Source organism: Mauremys mutica, unplaced genomic scaffold (assembly GCF_020497125.1).
Source record: "Mauremys mutica isolate MM-2020 ecotype Southern unplaced genomic scaffold, ASM2049712v1 Super-Scaffold_100101, whole genome shotgun sequence".
In the NCBI taxonomy this organism is placed as follows: Eukaryota; Metazoa; Chordata; order Testudines; family Geoemydidae; genus Mauremys; species Mauremys mutica.
The window spans coordinates 1,583,642-1,606,469 of NW_025423268.1; the positions used below are offsets into that span (position 1 = coordinate 1,583,642).

Consider the following 22,828-nt stretch of genomic DNA (forward strand, 5'->3'; position numbering starts at 1 on the left):
CCATAACTGGCCTCCTCCAGTATCCCACAATGCCCGTCGTGAACTCGTCTGCCCTGCATTCCTGCTACAGAGCCATGGGCCCCTCCCCTTTCATCGCTCTGGGAAGTTCTGACAGCTGAGCCTGCTCCTCTGCTCCGGCAACCAGGAGCAAATCACTGCCGTGGATGCTGCTCTCTCCCGCACAGCGAACACAGAGCAGGGTGGTGGGAACTTCCTTACATGGTAGGGGGGGGGCACCGGCATCCGAACTGTGACACGACCATAACACCCCTTCCCTCGAGGAGGCTCTTACCTTCTAAACAGGGACTTCTGTTTTCTTGTAAAATCAGGAAAAGGGAAGGAGAAAACTCGAAAGAGGTTCCTCCTGGCACTCACGTGCCTGAACCCGAATACTCTCTCAGTCCTCAAAGAGAGACCTCGAGAAGGAGACTTGCTGAAACAAAGCCACAGGGGTCTCTGAGGTTTCCCTGCCCTCTGGCCCCTGTCCTGCCTGGCTGATGTCAGCATCTCTCTGTGAGGTCACCACCTCCCCACCACCTTTGACCAATAGTCTCAGGTCCTGCAAAAGGCCTTTGTGATGTCACTGCCACACCCCTCCCTTGCTGTGCTAATGTCCTGCCCCTGGCCAGGCACTTTGGAGGTTTGAGCTACTCCCTGTGGATCACCCCACTCAAGGAGCGTTCGTTCTAGGAAGCAAGCCGGCTAGACAGGAAAACATCAGACGCTGCTCCCAATGCTACGCTCAGTTTTTCAGAAATTAGTCTACTTTATGGCCAGAAGAGACCATTACAGCATCTAATCTGACCCCCTGCATATCACAGGCCTCCTGTATGACACAAGAGCTACTTTTGGGCAAGCACATTCCAGAAAGGCATCTAGTCTTCATTAAATGACATCAAGAGATGGAGAATCCACCACTTTCCCTAGAAGACATTTTTCTCCAGCCCTCAGAACATTTTGTGGCTCTTTGCTATTGAACGAGCTCAACCTGTTTAGCTTATCAAAAGAAGATTGAAAGGTGATTGCACTGAAGTGTTGAAGGGCCTTAATGGAAAGAAAAGATTGGGTATGAAAGGGCTCTTTAATCGAGCGGAGAAAGGCATAACAAGACCCAATGGCTGGAAGGTGAAAAGAGACAAATTCATATTAGAACTAAGGCACAAATATTCAACAGCGAAGATGATTCACGACAGGAACAAGCTCCCAAGGAAAGTGGTGGATTCTAATTCTAATTCCTTATGAATATTCTGTGTGTTTGTGTGTGCAGGGGAGGAACATGCTATACGCCCAGAGGACTTTATTCCTCCAGCCTTCAAGGACAGAGGGGATGTCAAGGAGTTGCTCCTTCAATCCCCCCCACAGAAAGGCCCTTCTTAGGAAAGGCAAAATCCTGGAGAGAAAGAGTAACACTGAACAAGACTCAAGAAAGACAGATTATTATAATCACAGTGAGAAGTTTTTCACTTGACCAGGGACTTGAACCCTGGACCCTCAGATTAAAAGTCTGATGCTCTGCCAACTGAGCTAGCCAGGCTCACATAGGAAAAGTGAAAGTTGGTGCAGAGGTGAAGCTAATCAAGAAAAAGCGAGACAGCCACAATAGGGGAAACCTGCTGCTCTGTCTCTCTTCCCAGCCCTGGCCTGGCTGGGTATTAGTGCTGGTTAAAAAGACGGGAAAATATCGGCATCTACCAGCCTTTCATAGCTGTACAAGACTCAGGCACAATACAGAGGTGCCCATCTGTAAGTGCCAAATGCTTGGATTGGCTAATGCAGCCTGTAGACATCCAGGGCACTCTGGGATATACAGCCAAGTGTCCATCACCATCATTCTTTCAAAGGGATAATGATAATGGTAGCAAGGTTCACAACTGACTCAGCAGTTGCATACAAAGGTGCACGTTTGGCAGTTACGTTGGCTCAGGTTGGCCACCCCGGTCTAGATGTAGAAGTTACAACATTTAAACTTGAAAGAGGGGCCAATTTCCCCATCATTTCCCACCTTTACATCCAAACACGATGAAGGTAGCAGATAGAGCCAGAGCAGGTTGTCTATGGGACCAAGTATATGCAGAGTATCCTCGACAGAGGTTTGTTCAACCTGTTCTTAAAAGCCTCCGAGGACAGAGACACCACAGACACCCTTGGGAGCCTATTTCAGAGCTTAACTACACTCAGAGTCTGACATTGGTGACGTAGGAGGCTGAAAAAAACAACACTGGCTGTCAGAAAAAAACAGCCCTCCCTGGTGCGTTAAGCAGTAGGTTCCTGTGTTTTAACAGCCATGGCCTGGGTTCAATTCCCCATAAAAACCATAAGTTTTTCCAAGAAAATCTCCATTCATTTTGCATTTGAAATGGAAAGGAAAAGAGGGCTTCTTGTCCTTATCAACAAGACAAAGAATGGCTTTTTTCTCAGTAAATATTTTTAAAAGGCGCTGACTCGACCTGAAGATCTCATTTCATTTGTATTTACAATGGAATGATTCTCTCTAGGATAGACAGAAATTCTTCAGCTAGACTCGGATTCCACGGGAATATGAGAAGCGATTGTGTCTAACACCTGCCTTTTTCCGGACAACAGTGATGTCCAAGTTTTCCATGGACATTTCCCTTTCAGCACCTCAGGCCCCATCCAGCAATACAAGAAACTGAAATGCACAGAAAGTTTCTCACCATAGGATTCACTGACCAGGCCGGGGGAAAAGTTTTGCATTTGAAGATGTTTGAATTCCTTCCAACTTCTCTCATACAAATGTTGAATAGTTGGTGGTGTAAAGTTACAGGAGAGGTTGAAATTAGACTATTTAGTCAGATAGAAGACAGTGATTGTGTCAGGAGTGGGATGTGAATGGAGCCTAGAGCAACAAATGACAGGGTTAGGGGGCTTATTCCGTCACCCTCTCACTTCCCTGGTCCTTCTCACATGAACAGAGAGCAACAATACCCGAAGTCCAAAGGCGCAAACAATTCGAAGTTTATTGGGGTGAACGTCCAGCAAGCATGATTCCAGTTTCCTTCCTTAGTGTTCCCTTCTCAGCTCTCACACCACAGAGCCTTGTCTGTGTCCCTGTTTCTGTTCCTATCCCAGTTCCCATTTCCCCCTGTAGCAAAACGTGATCCCAATTCCCCCATCCCCAGTCCCTGTTCCCATTCCCCCCCCCACCTTCCTGATTGACTGCAGACTATATAGTAAAACCTGAGTTCTGCTTAGCTATTCCTTAAACAATCATTTTACTGAAATGTAACTAACCAATCCTAATATACTGTAACATGGTTATTTAACCAATTATATTCCACCACCTTCATTGGTTTACACCCAACAAAATTAATTATACAGCAGACAGAAACAATCACAGAACCAGAGACCATGCAAATAAACATACAAAACAATACAGAAGGGAGGATTTCACAACTACATCTATACAGACATAAGGGTTTTCCAGCTGTGTCTATTGATAAGTGAGTTCTTGCCAGACAGGATGCTACCAAACTAAGTTTCCCTTTCTCTGGAGGTGATAGGAATATCAGGACAGGATTGTATTCCTAACAGCCCAATAGCACCTTATTTCAATGTGACTAGTTGGGAATGTGAGGATGTGACCATACACTTCCCAGCTTATGGCTGCCTTTGCTGCTTAGCCGAAGAACCAGGCCTCAGACTGTCACAGTAAGAGAAGGCCATTACACAGACAGACAGTGATTTTTTATTCTTTCTTTTATATCTTTATAACTAGCTAAGTGATAAAAATACACCTAAATTCTTAAAGTACAGGCCTTTGCAGACTGGCCTGAATCTCTGTATCCTGACAGTCCTCGAGGTCAGGCAGCCTCTGGGTAAGGGGGTGGGGACTCAGATCCTTCCTCTGGCCAATTCCACCAGGGTCCTGTATAAACCAGGGAAGTTTGCCACAATAGCCAGACCAGATGCCCCCTTTACACTTGTGCTCTGTCCTCATTGCTTCTCTCTCTCCCTTCCCCCTGTCTCTGCTGCTCCCCCTCTGGGGGCTTTCTCAGCACCTGGCCCCACAGCACTTCCTGGGGGCCAGAGACTGCGCTTTCTGCACCTGCGGATGTGACCTCTCTCCTGATTGCTAAGGAAAGGAACCTTTCCAGGAAATGGCCACAGCTTCTGGAAATCCCTGTGTGGCTGTGAACAGAACTTGGCTCCTGGCACACAAGGCAACTTAAAAGCTGAGCAGCCAGACAGGGGCTTGAACCCTGGGCCCTCAGATTAAGAGCCTGATGCGCTACCAACTGAACTACCTGGCTTGTTGCCAAACACCTTCACCGTTCACCACAAGAGTGAGCAGGCAGGCAAAAGAGAGGCAAAAAAAGTCCCTCTTTTTCTGCACAGCCACTGCCTGTCAGCAGGATTCCTCCTCCTCCTCAGGGAGACTAAATCTAAGCACCTAGACAGCCGCTCTGTCCGCTGCACCCCAATTCCCCCATGCCTCAGCCTCCCTGCCAAAGTCCTGCACCTGGCTCCATAGAATTAAGTCTCACGTGTCGCTGGGAACTCGACTTCTTGTGGCCAGAGAGTCTCGGCCCCCTCAGTAGATGTCCTGAGAAACACAGTGTCTGGCTTTTCCAAAGAAGTGCTTAGATCCCCTCATCATGTGGATCAGATGATTCAGGATTTGAGTCCCATCGTGGTTGTGCTCACTTTGTGCTGCAAGTCCTGCTCCTTGCAGGGCTGGAACCTCTTCTTCGCTGCTCAGGCCAATGCTCTGGCTGCAGCTAGAGCCCGGGAAGGAGTTGGGGGGTGGGCGTCACAAAGGCTGGGGCATGAGCCCCAGGTGCTTCCAGTCTCGCCTTTGCCCTTCCTGACTTGCCAAAAAAATGGGCGACTCCACTTCCAAAGTCAGCACCTTGAGTGGGAACGGTCAGAGGCCCCATCAGGGGGCCTGGCCCTGCTTTCCTACCTTCTTCTGATGTTGGCCACAGAGCATCAGCAGCCACTCCACATGCTGGTCTGTGGGTGGCCTTCAGTGGGGGGTTGGCATGCCAGGGAGCAGCCTGGCCAGGTGTCTTTCTGGCTGTCTGCTGGCCACACATAGGCATGGTTCTCCCCTGCTCTTGCCCTGCCTTCCATTGCTCTGTGGCTTTTAAGCTTCCCTTGGAGCTGTCAGCACCAGCCGCCTCTGCTCTAGGTGCCCAGAGGAGGAGAGGTGCTGGGCTCCAGCCTGGGACTCTGCCTCCCTCCTGCCTAGCCCTGACTATGAAGCCTGGCCCTGGCCCTCCTTCCTTCAAGCGCCAAGTGGGCAAGAGGAAAAGCACAGAGGAAAGTGCCAAACTTGTGAGCACCAGGTGAACCCGTGAGAATCCCAACCCTCAGGTGTCAGTAGCCAGTTCTAGAGCCCTGACCCACTGCAGCTGTCCCACCCAGAGGCCTGAGTCACCCAACAGGAGGGGAAAGACTGGCTCTTGCACAGCTGGAGACAGGGAAGTTGAGCACTGGGAGCTCCAGGGCTTTACCACAAGGTCCCACTGAGATTTCAACTCAGCTTGCAGGATTCAGAGTCCTGAGTGCTGCCCGTTACACCATGGGACCAGCTTGTGCTGCTTTCTCTGCACAGTCGTGACCCTCACGGGGCTGGCTTGTGTAAGGGACTTTTGGCCCCTTACTAAAACTTAGTGTGTGTGGGGGGGGTTGGTTGGCTAGTTCCCAGTCCCAATAGAAGGGGGAAGGATTAATGGGAAATAAAGACCCTGAAACTGACAGTCCCCAGGGGCAATGGGGAGAGGCCAAAGCTCCAAGTTAGCCGCACTGACAGGCCAGGCAGTGTAATGAGGGAGTCACCAGGCCAGGGGGTCCCATCCTCCGTGGGAGCTGGAACTGCCTGGGCCAGAGTGGGGCAGAGCTAAGGAGAGAGCAGGAGCCCGAGAAGAGCCGGGGAGCAGAGCTGCGCAGGTGTAGTGCCAGAAACTGCTCCCTGTAGGACTTTGCTACCTGCAGCAGTTACTGAGACCTGAGGTTGTTCTTATTTGCTGACTTGTCCTAATTGGCTAAAACTTGACAGTGGTGGGGGATGGAAGCATAAAGGCTTCGTCCTCCAAACGACCCTGCCTGGTGTCCATCTGTATCTATTACCTCTTAACACAGGATTGTAAAAAATAGAGTGAGGTCATTTAAACATCATTTATTTTGCAGCTTCATTTACTGTGCTAACAATGTAGCATCCTGACACCGATACTTCTGCCCATGTGCCCTGTGGGTTGGATTCATTTTAGTGGGACGCGGGACATGTGGAGGATAATTTAAACTCTTAATTTCCTTATGGTTTCCCTGCAATATACTTCTCTGCTGGTGCAATTTCTGACCATTGCACGTCTATTGTATTTATTACAATAGCACAAGTAAGTCACACAAGTGACATAGTCTAGGGGCTTGGCTACACTTGCAAGTTAGAGCGCATTAAAGCACCCCGGGCGCCCTAACTCCTGAGGTGTCCACACTCGCAAGGCACATGGAGCACCTGGGCTCTGCAGCTGGAGCGCTCCTGGTAATCCACCTCCATGAGAAGCATAAAGCTCGCTGAGCCCTGCTGAAACGCCCTGGCATCAGTGTGGATGACGTGTTGCATCACTGCATTGTGTTTGGCATCAGGAAACGTCCCATAATCCCCTGAAGTCAAGTGCCCACTCTGGTCATTGTTTTGAAATCGGCTGCAGGCATGCGGAGATCCCCTTTCAAAGCTCTGTTTCTGACAGCCGGCTGCTTATCTGCTCTGGGACAAAGCAACCATTAGTGTGGAATGCTGCTGTTGTGAGTGTGTGTGAGAGAGGGGGGTCTGCTGCTGTCCGAACACACAAGACAGCATGCTGACACACTCTCAGCCCCCCAAACACACTGTCACTCCCCCCACGTACACACAACACACTCCCTGTCACACTCCACCCCCGTCCCCCATTTGAAAAGCACGTTGCAGCCACTTGCACACTGGGATAGCTACCACAGTGCACTGCTCTCTGTGGCATTGCCAGAGCTGCTAATGTGGCCACTCCAGTGCGCTTGCAGCTGTCAGTGTGAACACACGGCAGCGGTTTCCCTGCTGTGGTTTAACTCCCAGCGCTCTACATCTGCAAGTGTAGCCAAGCCCTAAATTTGCCAGACCAACCGAACTCAGTAACTGCCCCCCACCACCACGTGCAGTGAGTAGGGGCACCGTGGGGCACACGCCGCACTTACTGGCTCAGCCTTGTGCATGCTGGGGTGGCCACCTCCCCATTGATGAGACCTGGTCCCACCATCTCCATGGAGCTCCAGTCTGCCCTGCTGCCATCCCTGTCTGTGTTGTCTTCTCTAGCAGTTGACTGGAAGGTGAGCATTGGCCGCATGCCATGTAGCTGTGTTGTCTCCAAGGGCGAAAGCAGGAGGAATGGTGCCTTCATAGCCCACCCAATATTCCATAACATAGTTAAGGAAAATATTTTTCAATGAACTCTCAGTAAAAGATCAGAAGCAGCCAGTGTCCACATCAGTCTACGAGCATTGGTATTTTCTTGAAATTTGTCAGACCAACCTAACTAACACCTAACACACATTTGAAGTTCTTCTTTTCACACTGTTGCTCATTCTCAGGTTCTGCTTTATCTCCAGACAGATCCAGTCTCTTTCAGAACAGCCTTGCTCTTTCTGTCTGTGTCACTCACTGAGGTGTCGGAGTAAACACTCCCCTTCCTTCTATTCTCAGACAAACACTAGTATTAAGTGTTTGCTACTGATGGGTCTAGAAAGCATTTGTCAAGTGGAAGATGCTGTTTCTGGGGGATTGCTCCCAAGATCCAGTACTTTGGGTTCAAACGTCTCCCAGCTTCCTTGGGGAAAATAACACCAAGGCTTTGTTGCAATATACAAGAAGGAAGGAGTTTTGCCACCCCAGATGGGACTTGAACCCACAATCTCTGGCTTAGGAAGCCAATGCCTTATCCATTAGGCCACTGGGGCCCTGAAGAGCAGTAAAAAGAAGGATGGAAATTCCCTCTCAGGATTGCACATTCCTCACATTCACGCAGAAGCCAAATACCCATTTAATGGCCTTACAGAAACGTCTGCATCCCCTGGCAGTGAGGCAACTGGGCAGGTCGCTGACAGAGCTGAGCACCACCTTTCTGCCAGCCATCTTTAGAGAAGAACCCCACCCTAGAGTCACCCCTCCCTCCTTCAGCACCTCCACGGCTGTGGCTCTGAGTGGCAGTAGGATGATTAGGGGGCGAATCCGGGGCTGGAAGGGGGGTAAGGTCGGCCTGTAAGGAGGAACCAGGTGGGGCAGACCCAGGGGGAGGCTGTGGGCTGCTGGTCGGTTGTTGGGATCCGAGCTCTAGATCAAAGCTGCACAGTGACCTGACACCCAGGGTTATAGGGCCGACATAGTGACCCCCTTACTGGCCTCGGTGACCCCCAAACCCTTGTTACTAAGGGCATTGAGGAGTCTCTGTCCCTTAATAACTTCTGGGAGCTCCCCAGCAGGCTGCGGGCGTCAGCCGCCTCCTGCCTCACAGGTTAGACTCTTGGCGCTGTGCCAGCCGCCCCCTCGCTTGCAGGCCCAGTGTAAGAAGCAGGAGGCCCGGTGCTGGCAGAAGAGGGTTTTGATTAATCGAGCTCTGTGTGATGGGCACAGGACACTTCCACTCAGTAGCACAGCTGGGGGGGAGCAGGGGGAGCAGCTAAGGGCGCCGGGTTCCTCCGGTGGGGGTGTGGAGCAGCCGTTCGTTTTCCTGTTCGCACTCCTCTGCGGTGTGAAAATTGGGGAGGGGAGGCAGAAGCCCCACTTCCCTCCCGAAATGACGCCCAGTGGGGGAAGCCAGGACAACAGAGGGGGGCGGCAAGTGGTGGCCAGACTCTCACCGCCAGGGTCTAGTCTAGCTCAGGGTCCAGCTCAACTTCCTCCCCGCGCCACTGGCCCCCAGTCCCCTTCCACCACCAGGTCAACCCGGGCACTAGGGCAGGAACAGGGTGAGGCAGCAAGTCAAGCTGAGCAAGGCAGGCAAAAGCGAGTCTTGTCTTCATGGGCCGCTCACAATGACGTCCTTTTTGTGTGCAACTGCTGCAAAAATATCTCGGGCAGAGAAGCAACAGGCCAAAATACTACTACACAGCTGCTAAAGTAGCTCAGTTGGGAGAGCATTAGACTGAAGTTCTAAAGGTCCCTGGTTCAATCCCAGGCTTTGGCAGGCCCTTTCATCCCTCTTTGCACAGTGGTGGCTTGTTTTCTGGGAGCACAGTGGTCCCTGCACCCAAGGTGAGTCCCTGAGCTTGGGCTCTGCAGTAGGAAAAGATACTGTGGGCTTCTGCCCCTAATTGGCTGGCCTGACATTTAACAATGAGGGACAGGAGCTGTCTCTCCTAAGTGAGTTATTGGTGGACCCAATATGGCAGGAAGAGAGTGCTAGAGGGGGTGCTGGGCAGTGACAGGCAGGTATAGAGGATGAAAACTCTTCTGTGCAGCTGAGGGAGGGCAGTACCAGGGAAGGGGCATGTGTGAAAGTGGCCCAGTGGAAGGGAGTTGGGGGCCCAGGAGGAGGCACTTGATGTTCAGTGTCTTGCAGCAGCTGGACTTGGCCATGGTGGGTGTTCAGGAAATGCACATTAACAAGTCTAGGGTAGCTTGATGGTGATTGGTGGAAGGGCCCATCTCTCTGGTCCTCCAGGCCAGGGAAGAATGATGGGGTTGGAGTCTTGTTCTTCACATTCGCAGTGCGAGTACAGAAGGTGGTGGAGCTCCGACCAGGGAGGGCATTACTGGTGGCTTTGTGCTCCATGGCACTGGTTACTGCTATATTAGTGTGTATGGTCCCCAGTTAAGGCATGAAAGGAAAGTTCTATGAAGGAACTGGCTCCCTTCTTCTAGACCGCACGGTGTTTGGTGTCGGGGGGGATTTCAATTGTTGCACCGGCCTGAGGACTGCTGGTCCTGTTTTCCTGACTGTCAGAGGAAACTCTTCTACGATGAGCACTACCTGGTGCAGGTCTATAGCGAGGTCGGCTTAGAGAACGTGTTTCTGCACAGTGAACCAGTGGAGGGTGGGCAGTAACCTCCTATTCCTCTGACCCGAGCTCACACCGGCCGCAGAGGGGATACACCTTTCTGCGGGGACAGGCCAGGAGTTGCACTGACCGGATTTCCGTGAAGGAGAGCACGTCGACAGCCCAGTGCAGGGTGGTGCCAATGGACTGTTCGGATCACGCAGCTCTCACCGTGTGCTCAATGTGGGCAATTCCCTGACCCAGGGCAGAGGATATTGGAAGCTGAACATCCAGAGCTTGCAAGATAAAGGAGCAGGGGGGCGAAGCCTGGCTGTGTTGGCAGAACGGGAAAGCATCAGAGGGTTCTGTGGTTACCAGGGGGATTGGTGGGAGTCAGTGAGGAAGGAGTTGGCGGCTTTGTTCCGGTGGCTGGGGAAACACCACAACATTAAAGAAACCAACAGTGCCAAGTCCTGCAGTGTCACCTGTGGGATTTGCACAAGAGCATCCAGGCAGGGGAGCCAGTCAGCGTGTGACTGTACGATCGGATCAAGCGACAGCTCCCCGAGTTCCAGGAGATGTGGCTGCAGTTGGCTGATATGAGAGAGAGCATCGAGTGAAGGGAGGAGCAGACTCCCCTGACATTTTTGCAGCCTGCAGGGAATGGAGACAAAGCAGGGGGATGTGGGGGTCTCAGGGCAGGACCCATGGATCCGGTAGTGCAGGACTACAGTCACTGGAGGAGAAGAGAGAGTCCCGCGAGAGGAAGCTGATGGTGGGAAGCAATAAGTGCAGAGTGCAAACCAGCCAAGAGTCACAGGGGTCTAGAAAATGAAATAGCAGCAGGTCCCATGGTGTAATGGGCAGCACTCAGGGCTCTGAATCCTGGAATCTGAGTTCAAACCTCAGTGGGACCTCATGGCAATATGTTGCTTTGCTACAAAGCACTGGAGCTCAATGTGTTTGGCTACCTTCTCTCAGGGTCAACTAGAGGGAGGTTTTTCCCTCCTGCTGGGTGACTGATCCCCACTAGAGATACGTCTCTGGTCTGGCTGGTTCAGTGGGCTGGCGGCTATAGGTTGGGGTCCTAGAACTTAACAGTCTGGCTAGAGAGTCCTGTGGATTGATCATATGCTTGTTTCTCGCTGCTTCACCTGATGTCCATAACTTTGGTCCCTGCAGCTGCCACCCTCTTCCTCTTGCCCACATGGCATTTAAAGGAAGGAGGGCCAGGGCCAGGCTTCACAGTCAGGGCTAGGCAGGAGGGAGGAAGAGTCCCAGGCTGGAGCCCAACACACCTCTCCTCCTCTGGGCACCTGGGGTGTTGTTTCCCCCTGTTCAGGCACCCCTGGGGCCCTGCACTTCACACAGCTCTCCCTGATTTCAGCTGTTAGTGAGGGAGCCTCACTGGTAGCGCAGACTGGGCAGTTTCTTGCATGAGAGACACTATCCCAAAGCAGGACTAGTGCTTAGAGCTGGTTATCAGCGATTTCAGATCTGTTGGTCTATAGCAAGACTCTCCATTGAGTCTTAACCAGCTCTGTTATTACACAGGGAAGAACAAAAGGGTCAAATGGGGCCTGGAAGCCTTAAGAAGAATCCACCCCACCAAGTACAACACTTGTCGCTACCTGCTCTCAGCCCCACTGAGAATGTTTTGGGGTCACTCCTTGCCTGTATCAGCCTAGGGGTCTCAGAGAATCCTAATTAACAGGTGCTCCAGTGGCGCAATTGGTTAGCGCACAGTACTTATAGGGCAGTGCTGAGAGGAGCGATGCTGAGGTTGTGAGTTCAAACCTCACCTAGAGCACTGGTTTTCATTAACCAAGTGGTGTCACCCCCTCATTTGGCCTGTGGAATGTAGAATTCCAGCCCTGGGGACCCTCAGGAGGGGGCTAATAAAAATGCCCCCTTCACTTATTACCTCCTCTCCAGGTCAGAATCTACCATCCTTTCTCCCCGACCAGCCCCTGTGCCAGGATCCCTCAAGCAGAGCCTGGAGTCCTGCCCAGGGCGTCTGTACTATTGACAAAGACTAAGTGACAGGGACAAAACACTCAAATCCCGCCTGGTGCGGGGAGCCAGGTTTGCTCTTCAAATTCTGTCGTTGGTACATTTCCAGGCCTGGGAATGTCCCACAACAGCATTTAATGGGAAGCTGCCTGCAGAACAGTTACACTGCACAGAGCTCCTGTGGAGGAGGGGTGGGAATTAGTAACATTTTGAGGATCGTTTGGGAAATGAGCCTTTGCTGACAAGGTTTGTCTCTGTTCATATTTCACCTTCAGGTGTTATGTTGAGGGATCTTTAGTATATTTTTGGGAGGTTAATAACTATCTCCTCAACTTTATTTACTCAACTTAAAAATTGGTCACTTGATGTTTGCATCTCCCTGTGAAAATACAACTGACGGGTGGTTTCTACAGGGGGTCATGATGTTAAAGTTAAGGAATTCAGTCTCTGTACTTCTGGGGGGGTGGGGTGCTTTTTTACAGCTGCCTCAGGGCCAGGCACACCGGGCTGTTAGCTGCACCCACTGTCCTTGCCAGGGGCCCCTGCTGAACCCTGGGCGGCTGCACTGCAGTGCTGGGGTGACTCTGCAGGTGGAGAAGCTGCTGTGGAGCAATGTAGAGCAGGTGCAGGAAGGAGACGGGGTCACTATTCTCATGCTGAACTGCACAGTTTTCCAAATTTGGGACTAGATTCATAGATTCATAGACTTAAGGTCAGAAGGGACCATTATGATCATCTAGTCTGACCTTCTGCACAATGCAGGCCACAGAATCTCACCCACCCACTCCTGTAACAAACCCCTAACCTATGTCTGAGTTACTGAAGTCCTCAAATTGTGGCTTAAAGACCTCAAGGTGCAGGGAATCCTCCAGCAAGTGACCCGAGCCCCACGCCGCAGAGGAAGTCGAATGTCCGAGAACAATTCTAGGGGAAGGTGAACGCAGAGCAATGACACTGGAGATGCCCAGACCTCCAATAGGGGCAATGTGGAAATTAATAATGGGAAGATCATTTGTGAAATTAGTCGTCACTGACAAGATTTGTCTCTGTTCCTATTTCACGCTATGGTGTTAGTTAGAGGAATCAGTACAGATTTTTACTATATTAATTAAACACTTAATTTTATTTAATCAAGCCAAAAACTTAGTATCACTTATTTTTTCTCTGTCCTAGCAAGAATGAATTGAATTTTGTGACTTTCTGGAAAGTGCAGCGAGATTAAATGTGGGAAATTCAGTCTGTGTGTTTGTGAGCTGATGTTTTCCTCTCACAGGTCAGTGCCTGCATTGAAATACCCAGAGGGATCTAAGGGCTGGTGTACGCTGGGCACTGAACTGGCAAAGCGATGTCTCCCAGGGCGTGACCCCCCCACACAAACCCATAGAGTTAAGGTGACCTAAGCCCGGGTTAGATAGTGCTAAAGAAAAGGAAGAATTGTTCTGTCCATGCAGCTATTACAGGGATGGGAAAATCCCTCTAGTCACTGTCTACTCCAAAGTGCTATAGCAGTGCCAGGGCAGCGTTTTAAGTGTAGACAGAGTGAAACTAGATTTATCTCCAGTTCACACTATGGATGCTCAGGCACTAAGACTACAATAATAACAACAACAGCACTTGCGTAGTTGGCAGGATTTGAACCTGCGCAGGGAGACCCCAATAGATTTCTAGTCCATCGCCTTAACCACTCGGCCACAACTACTTGACATGTGTGCATTTCACTGCATGATGATTTTGTTCTCACTGAATTGTCACTTCAAATTGTTTGTTCAGACCAGCTTCCCCAGCACACTCACGGCTGCGCATCAGTGTAAGTGTGTCCTTGGGTGAACAGCGAGAATTCCTGCCCATTTCCCTTCCGGCTGGAGCAGCATGAGAGTGTGTTTGTGTGAACGACATTGCTGTAGATTGTTGTTCATTCCCCACTCTGACAATTCAGACAGTCCCTTTCCTAGTCAAATCTCCAGCACATCGTTCCAATAGCAGGGGTCAGGATTTCTCTGGGGCACTGAAATTTTTCAGAGGGCTGGCGCGTGAACTCAGCCTTGCATTCCACCCTTGATGTTTCATGGACTAACAACAGCAGCAGAAAGAAAGAGCCGAGCCAATATCTCCCTGGCAGGGATGCAGGTGCCATGACCCCTCTGTCTGACCGTTGCCATTGCAGGAGAAAAAGGTTCACTGGCATCGAATGCCCTGGCTCAGACCAGAGACACAGGGAGGTTTTGCTGTTTATGGAAATGTGCAAAGGAAATTTTGTCTCTGTGTGAAACTGAGGTCGGAAATGAAACATCCACATGGTGGCCCAATGCTCTATGGAATGTGGGTGAAGGACTTGGGCTGGGAAATGATTTAACAGGGGTTTGTTTCAATTTATTGCCCTGATTAAAATCTATGGCTAAAAGGCAGCCACTGTTGTTAGTACTTGTACCTGTGTAGGGACACCCCAGTGGGTGTCAAGTCCATTGCCTTCACCAGGGGCAGTCGATTATTTTATCAAGGTACAAATTTCTTGGTCAAGGCCTAGGCTCCAGAGAAAACAATACACTGCTGATAAGAAGAAGTACATCAAAAGATTTTGCAGCCACCGTGGGCATAACTATGATGTGTCGTGTTTCACTCTTTATATCTGGCGTCACCTCCTTTCCCTTTAGCTTTGTAGTTGACCAAGGGCAAAGCTGAACATCTCCTCAGATACCAGGGAGTGTTTATGTCCATTCCTGCGAGCTACACAGGGGTTTGATATTGCTGCTTTCAGTCCTCCGGCTCTGCCGGGATAAGGAACAATTCAGGCTGTCACTGAACTGAAGGAGGAAGATCAGTTTTTGACAGGCAGAGGGACGCCTCCTCTTAAAGGGGTTTGTCTGGCTGGCAGCCCTGGTTCCCAGGTCTCGCCCGTGGGGCTCCAGCAGTTTTGGGACCAGGTCACTCCCTTGGCCCCACCTGCCACCCCCAGGCGCTTCCCCCCAGGGGCCCTGGCAGTGCAGCGGAGCTGAGCAACACCTGTCTGCTCGCTCCAGTGGCTGCCGGCCCCTCTGCATGGCAGGGCAGGGTGGGGCTGTGCCTCCGCGCGCTGCCCCCACCCCAAGCCCCTGCAGCCAATGAGACGCTTCGGGGGCGGTGTCTGGGGGCAGCAGTTCACGGAGGCCCCCCAACCTGCCCTGCCTTGGAGCCGCAGGTAAGTGCTGCATCCCTGACCCCCTCCCAGAGCCTGCACTGCCAGCCCCTCCCCACATACCTCTTCCCACTCCCAAACCCCCTCCCAGAGCCTGCTCCCCCCTCCACACACCCCAGCCCCCAAACTCCCTCCCAGAGCCTGCACCCCCCTCCCCCTTCCCACATGTCCCCTCCCGCCTCCCCCAAGCTCCCGCCCAGAGTCTGCAACCCCACCCCTCCTCCTGTTCCCGCTACCCCCTGCCCCAACCCAGAGCCTGCACCCTGCACCCAAACTCCACCCCAGAGCCTGCACCCCAGAACCCCTCCCCCACCCAAACTCCCTCCCAGAGACCAGCCTCTCACCCCTCCTGCACCCCAATCCCCAGCCCCAACCCAGGGCCTGCACCCTAGATCTCCTCCCCCCACCCAAACTTCCTCCCAGAGCCTTAGGCAGGTGAGGGGCAGAGTTTTGGGGGATGGGTTCTGGGCAGTATGAGTGACATTATTGGCCCATGGGAGGATTAGAGGACTGGCACTGGCCCTGTTCTGGGCTATACAGGACACACTTTGTTGAGAGTATAGATCAGCGGTTGAATGTTTCCCTGCAGGGTAATGGGTTCCTAACGCTCTCCCTGGTCAGAGCTCCAGCACCTTCTGTACTCGCACCGTGAATGTGAAGAACAAGACTCCAGCCCCATCATTCTTCCCTGGCCGAGGACCAGAGAGATGGGCCCATCCACCAATCACCCTCTGCCCATCATCCTATCCCAGTCCTGACCTCCAGACTCACAGCTCTGCTGGTGCCCCTCACTCCTGACCTGCAGCCCCCTGGGTTCCCCCCAGCTCTAGTGGTGCCCCTCACTACCGACCCACAGCCCCCTGGGCTCCCTGCTGAGCAACCCAGTCACTGCGCTGCCGGTGCCCCTCACTCCCGACCCGGAGCCCCTGCTATCCCACTCCTGACCTCCAGCCTCACAGCTCTGCTGGTGCCCCTCACTCCAGACCTGCAGCCCCCTGGGCTTCCCCCAGCTCTCATGGTGCCCCTCACTCCCGACCAGCAGCCCCTGCTATCCCAGTCCTGACCTCCAGATTCACAGCTCTGCTGGTACCCCTCACTCCCGACCCGCAGCCCCCTGGGCTTCCCATAGCTCTGCTGGCGCCCCTCACTCACGACCCGCAGCCCCTGCTATCCCAGTCCTGACCTCCGGACTCATAGCTCTGCAGGTGCCCCTCACTCCCAACCCGCAGCCCCCTGGGTTTCCCACAGCTCTGATGGTGCCCCTCACTCCCGACCCGCAGCCCCTGCTATCCCAGTCCTGACCTCCAGACTCACAGCTCTGCTGGCGCCCCTCACTCCCGACCCACAGCGCCCTGGGCTTCCCCCAGCTGTACCGGTGCCCCTCACTCCCGAACTGCAGCCCCCTGGGCTCCCACTGAGCTCTGCAGTCACTGCGCTACTGGTGCCCCTCACTCCCGACCCGCAGCCCCTGCTATCCCAGTCCTGACCTCCAGATTGACAGCTCTGCTGATGCCTCTCACTCCCGACCTGCAGCCCCTGTAAAACTGATGAATGAAATTGTTTTTAATTGTTCAGTTTATCCATGTAACTTCTGTTCACCATTCACTACACTTGTCTATATTGTAACTTCTGTTCACTGTTTGCCATATTGTAATTCAAACCCCGTTTTAAAACACTCACTTCATTTTGTAATAGCTTCCTCCAACCTTCATTTTTGCAAACCCTGCTGTACTCTTATTAGTTTAGGTTAGATGTGTGACTGAGGCATGTGTGGATGATGGAATCAACCTCCAGCCCCAGCCTGTCCTGATGAAATAAAGTTCAAACCCCGCTGGCTGAAGATGCAGACAAGAGCCCTAACAAAGTAAGGAGAAAGAACAGGAGTACTTGTGGCACCTTAAAGACTAACAAATTTATTGAAGCATGAGCTTTCGTGAGCTACAGCTCACTTCTTCGGATGCATAGAATGGAACACACAGACAGGAGATATTTATACATACAGAGAACATGAAATGGTGGAAGTATGCATACCAACAGGCAGAGTCTAATCAATTGAGATGAGCTATCGTCAGCAGGAGGAAAAAAACTGTTTGAAGTGATAATTAAGATGGCCCATAGAAGGTGTGAGGAGAACTTAACATAGGGAAATAGATTCAATTAATGTAATGACCCAACCATTCCCAGTCTTTGTTTAGACCACAGGTAATTGTGTCTAGTTTGCATATTAATTCGAGTTCAGCAGTTTCTCTTTGGAGTCTGTTTTTGAAGTTTTTTTGTTGCAAAATTGCCACCTTCAAGTCTGTCACTGAGTGGTTAGAGAGGTTGAAGTGTTCTCCCACTGGTTTTTGAGTAAGGAGAAGTAAGTAAGGAGTGGCCACCCTAAAAAGAAAAGGTGCAATAGAAGGAAGATCAAAGCCAGGTCCCAGGCTGAAAGTCACACCTGCAATTGACGGGTGATCAATCACCAAACCCAGAGGCAGTGACACAGCAAGCCCTATAGACTCTGGATTCAAACTAAAGCCTTTAAAAGGATGGGTGAGATGGGAGACTTTGGAGGGTAACATTCTGCTGCCAACATTGAAGGGCATCGGTGCAGGCCCAACAGAGACCCAGCTCGTCCTCGTGCCCGGCTTTCCTGGCCAGTTACCGCCACAAGCTATGAACCCAAGCTGCAAACTCAAGTCACAAACTCAAGCTGTGTTCAGGGCTGGTAACTATGCAGCAGCTGCAGAACATCTGATGGATGGGTGTGTGTGTGTGTGTATAGGTATTAGGTATAATGTGTGTGTGTAAGGATTAAAATATTAGTTACTGGCCATAAATCACACTGTTATCATAATAAATGTGGCGTCTTTGTCTTGCCCCCTGAAAAGATCCTGTGTAGTTTTGTCTGTCCAACACTTGTGGCTTGTCCGGGCAGGCTCCAAGCAGGGGACACCAGGTGCTGCAGGGCGGCTGCCCCCCAACACCACAGCCGGGCGGCCAGAAGCAGCAGCAGCAGCAGCGGGGTCATAGGGGGCGGGGCGCTGCCATGCGGGGCCCACGTCCCGCTCTCTGGGGCTCCAGCTGGAGGTGAGGGGGGAGTGGGCAGAGTCAGCACTGGTAGGTGGAAGCCCAGGGCCGGGGCAGCAGGGGGTGTGAGTGCGGTGGGGTGGGGAGAGCCCAGCAAGGGGTGTAGGGGGGGCCAGTGGTGGGGGGGGCTGACAGCCCAGGGCTGGGGTGGGGGGCACCCACATTTTTTTTTTGCTTGGGGCAGCAGAAAGCCTGGAGCCAGCCCTGCAGGTGGGCTGGAAGCCCCCACGCTGTTGTCCTGCCGGGGATCTCAAAGCCAGGTACTTGCCTCAGGTAAAGGAGCTTCCAGAGGACAAGCTGCCCCCTGCACAGAGAGGGATGAAAGTACCTGACAAAGCCCACGATTGAACCAAGGACCTTTAGTTTTTCAAGCTAATGCTCACCCCACTGAGCTACTTTGGCAGTTGCATAGGGTTGCTGTGGTTTATTGCTTCTCTGCCTGGGATGTTTTTGCAGCAGTTGCACACAAAAAGGACGTCATTGGGAGCGGCCCATGAAGACAAGACTCACTTTTGCCTGCCTTGCTCAGCTTGACTTGCTGCCTCACCCTGTTCCTGCCCTAGTGCCCGGGTTGACCTGGTGGTGGAAGGGGACTGGGGGCCAGTGGCGCGGGGAGGAGGTTGAGCTGGACCCTGAGCTAGACTAGACCCTGGCAGTGAGAGTCTGGCCACCACCTGCCGCCCCACCCTGTTGTCCTGGCTTCCCCCACTGGGCGTCATATCGGGAGGGAAGTGGGGCTTCTGCCTCCCCTTCCCAATTTTCACACCGCAGAGGAGTGCGAACAGGAAAATGAACGGCTGCTCCACACCCCCACCGGAGGAACCTGACGCCCTTAGCTGCTCCCCTCGATCCCCCCTAGCTGTGCTACTGAGTGGAAGCGTCCTGTGCCCATCACACAGAGGTCGATTAATCAAAACCCTCTTCTGCCAGCACCAGGCCTCCTGCTTCTTACACTGGGCCTGCAAGCGAGGGGGCGGCTGGCACAGCTCCAAGAGTCTAACCTGTGTGGCAGGAGGTGGCTGACGCCCGCAGCCTGCTGGGGAGCTCCCAGAAGTTATTAAGGGACAGAGACTCCTCAATGCCCTTAGTAACAAGGGTTTGGGGATCACTGAGGCCAGTAAGGGGGTCAATATGTCGGCCCTATAACCCTGGGTGTCAGGTCACTGTGCAGCTTTGATCTAGAGCTCGGATCCCAACAACCAACCAGCAGCCCACAGCCTCCCCCTGGGTCTGCCCCACCTGGTTCCTCCTTACAGGCCGACCTTACCCCCCTTCCAGCCCCGGATTCGCCCCCTAATCATCCTACTGCCACTCAGAGCCACAGCCGTGGAGGTGCTGAAGGAGGGAGGGGTGACTCTAGGGTGGGGTTCTTCTCTAAAGATGGCTGGCAGAAAGGTGGTGCTCAGCTCTGTTAGCGACCTGCCTAGTTGCCTCGCTGCCAGGGGATGCAGACATTTCTGTAAGGCCATTAAATGGGGTATTTGGCTTCTGAATGAATGTGAGGAATGTGCGATCATGAGAGGGAATTTCCATCCCTCTTTCCACTGTTCTTCAGGGCCCCAGTGGCCTAATGGGTAAGGCACTGGTTTCTAAAGCCAAAAATTGCGGGTTCAAGTCCCATCTGGGGTGAAAAACTCCTTCCTCCTTGTATATTGCAAAGAAGCCTTGGTGTTACTTTCACCAAAGAAGCTGGGAGACATTTGAACCCAAAGTATTGGATCTAGGGAGCAATCCCCCCAGAAATGGCATCTTCCACTTGACAAATGCTTTCTAGACCCATCAGTAGCAAACAGTTAATACTAGTGTTTGTCTGAGAATAGAAGGAAGGGGAGTGTTTACTCCAACACCTCAGTGAGTGAAACAGACAGAAAGAGCAAGGCTGTTCTGAAAGAGAATGGATCTGTCTGGAGACAAAGCAGAACCTGAGAATGAGCAACAGTCTGAAAAGAAGAACTTCAAATGTGTGTTAGGTGTTAGATAGGTTGGTGGGACAAATTTCAAGAAAATACCAATGCTTGTAGACTGATGTGGACACTGGCTGCTTCTGATCTTTTAGTGAGAATTCATTGAGAAATATTTTCCTTAACTATGTTATGGAATATTGGGTGGGCTATGAAGGCACCATTCCACCTGCTTTTGCCCTTCGAGACAACACGGCTACATGGCATGTGGCCAATGCTCACCTTCCAATCAACTGCTAGATAAGACAACACAGACAGGGATGGCAGCAGGGCAGACTGGAGCTCCATGGAGATGGTGGGACCAGGTCTCATCAATGGGGAGGTGGCCACCCCAGCATGCACCAGGCTGAGCCAGTAAGTGCGGCGTGTGCTCCACGGTGCCCCTACTCCCTGCACGTGGTGGTGGGGGGCAGTTACTGAGTTCGGTTGGTCTGGCAAATTTAGGGCTTGGCTACACTTGCAGATGTAGAGCACTGGGAGTTAAACCACAGCAGGGAAACCGCTGCCGTGTGTTCACACTGACAGCTGCAAGCGCACTGGAGTGGCCACATTAGCAGCTCTGGCAATGCCACAGAGAGCAGTGCACTGTGGTAACTATCTTATGGCTACACTTGAAAGTTGCAGTGCTGGTGGAGGCTTTCCAGCGCTGCAATTAGTAACTGTCCACACCTGCAGGGCACATCCAACGCTGCAACTCCCTGGCTGCAGCGCTGGCTGTACACCTGTGTCTGCTTGGGGTATAACGAGTGCAGCGCTGGTGCTGCAGCGCTGGTCATCAAGTGTGGCCACATACCAGTGCTGTTATTGGCCTCCAGGGTATAAGGATGTATCCCAGAATGCTTTTAACTAAATTACTTCCTTTGTTTTGTTATGCTGCATCTCTTTGTTTTGTTGTGAACTCGGAGCTCCGGAGCTCCAGTGCTCCCGGAGCTGCTTATCTAAAAAACAAACACAGCTCCTGTTTGCTGTGATCAATCTGTACCTGACTGTGAACAATCAAATGAGATAACCCCTGTGAATGAGGCAGGCAGGGAGTGAGTGTTTGCTTGACAGAGAAACAGAGGGGAGAAAGGGAGTCCGTTGGATGCAGGCTATTTGCAATTAAGTGTTAAGACTAAGGGGTCGGGAACATTTTCTGATTTTGCAAGGCAGGAAGGTAACACACAATATTGGCTCCAAAAATCCACACTCTCTCTCCCCCCCGCTCCCTGTCACACTACACCCCACCCTACCCCACCCTCCTCTTTTGAAAAGCACGTTGATGCCACTTGAATGCTGGGATAGCTGCCCATAATGCATCACTCCCAACAGCGCTGCAAATGCTGTAAGTGTGGCCACACACCAGCGCTGGTAGCTGTGAGTGTGGCCATACACCAGCACTGTTCCTGCACAGCTGGATGACCAGCGCTGTAAACTCCCAGCACTGCAACTCTCAAGTGCAGCCATACATGTGCAAGTGGCTGCAACATGCTTTTCAAATGGGGGACGGGGATGGAGTGTGACAGGGAGTGTGTTGTATGTACGTCGGGGGGGAGACAGTGTGTTTGGGGGCTGAGAGTGTGTCAGCATGCTGTCTTGTGTGTTCAGACAGCAGCAGACCCCCCCTCTCTCACACACACTCACAACAGCAGCATTCCACACTAATGGCTGCTTTGTCCTGGAGCAGATAAGCAGCCGGCTGTCAGAAACGGAGCTTTGAAAGGGGATATCCGCATGCCTGCAGCCAATTTCAAAACAATGACCAGAGTGGGCACTTGACTTCAAGGGATTATGGGACATTTCCTGATGCCAAACATAGTGCACATCGTCCACAGTGATGCCAGGGCATTTCAGCTGAGGCTCAGCGAGCTTTATGCTTCTCATGGAGGTGGATTACCAGGAGCGCTCCAGCTGCAGAGCCCAGGCGCTCCATGTGCCTTGCCAGTGTGGACACCTCAGGAGTTAGGGCACCCGGGGCTGCTTTAATGCGCTCTAACTTGCAAGTGTAGCCAAGCCCCTAGACTATGTCACTTGTGTGACTTACTTACTTGTGCTATTTTAATAAATACAATAGACGTGCAATGGTCAGAAATCGCACCAGCATAGAAGTATATTGAAGGGAAACCCTAAGGAAATTAAGAGTTTAAATTATCCTCCACATGTCCCGCATCCCACTAAAATGAATCCAACCCACAGGTCACATGGGCAGAAGTATCGGTGTCAGGATGCTACATTGTTAGCACAGTAAATGAAGTTGCAAAATAAATGATGTTTAAATGACCTCACTCTATTAAGAGGTAATAGATACAGATGGACACCAGGCAGGGTCGTTTGGAGGACAAAGCCTTTATGCTTCCATCCCCCACCACTGTCAAGTTTTAGCCAATTAGGACAAGTCAGCAAATAAGAACAACCTCAGGTCTCAGTAACTGCTGCAGGTAGCAAAGTCCTACAGGGAGCAGTTTCTGGCACTACACCTGTGCAGCTCTGCTCCCCGGCTCTTCTCGGGCTCCTGCTCTCTCCTTAGCTCTGCCCCACTCTGGCCCAGGCAGTTCCAGCTCCCACAGAGGATGGGACCCCCTGGCCTGGTGACTCCCTCATTACACTGCCTGGCCTGTCAGTGCGGCTAACTTGGAGCTTTGGCCTCTCCCCATTGCCCAGG

General features: G+C 52.1%; 7 non-coding genes across 7 annotated transcripts; 3 read left to right on the plus strand and 4 right to left on the minus strand.

Moving 5' to 3' along the window:
* Positions 1-1,461: 1,461 nt before the first annotated feature.
* TRNAK-UUU lies at positions 1,462-1,534 on the minus strand. Its single transcript has one exon. It is a non-coding gene; the product is annotated as a tRNA-Lys (tRNA).
* A 2,664-nt stretch (positions 1,535-4,198) lies between these two features.
* On the minus strand, positions 4,199-4,271 carry TRNAK-CUU. Its single transcript has one exon. It is a non-coding gene; the product is annotated as a tRNA-Lys (tRNA).
* A 3,606-nt stretch (positions 4,272-7,877) lies between these two features.
* TRNAR-CCU lies at positions 7,878-7,950 on the minus strand. The gene has a single exon. It is a non-coding gene; the product is annotated as a tRNA-Arg (tRNA).
* Positions 7,951-9,103: 1,153 nt separating this feature from the next.
* TRNAF-GAA lies at positions 9,104-9,176 on the plus strand. Its single transcript has one exon. It is a non-coding gene; the product is annotated as a tRNA-Phe (tRNA).
* A 1,638-nt stretch (positions 9,177-10,814) lies between these two features.
* Positions 10,815-10,886, plus strand: TRNAQ-CUG. The gene has a single exon. It is a non-coding gene; the product is annotated as a tRNA-Gln (tRNA).
* Positions 10,887-11,685: 799 nt separating this feature from the next.
* TRNAI-UAU lies at positions 11,686-11,779 on the plus strand. The gene is made up of 2 exons: positions 11,686-11,723; positions 11,744-11,779. It is a non-coding gene; the product is annotated as a tRNA-Ile (tRNA).
* A 1,820-nt stretch (positions 11,780-13,599) lies between these two features.
* Positions 13,600-13,681, minus strand: TRNAS-AGA. The gene has a single exon. It is a non-coding gene; the product is annotated as a tRNA-Ser (tRNA).
* Between the last annotated feature and the right edge of the window lie 9,147 nt (positions 13,682-22,828).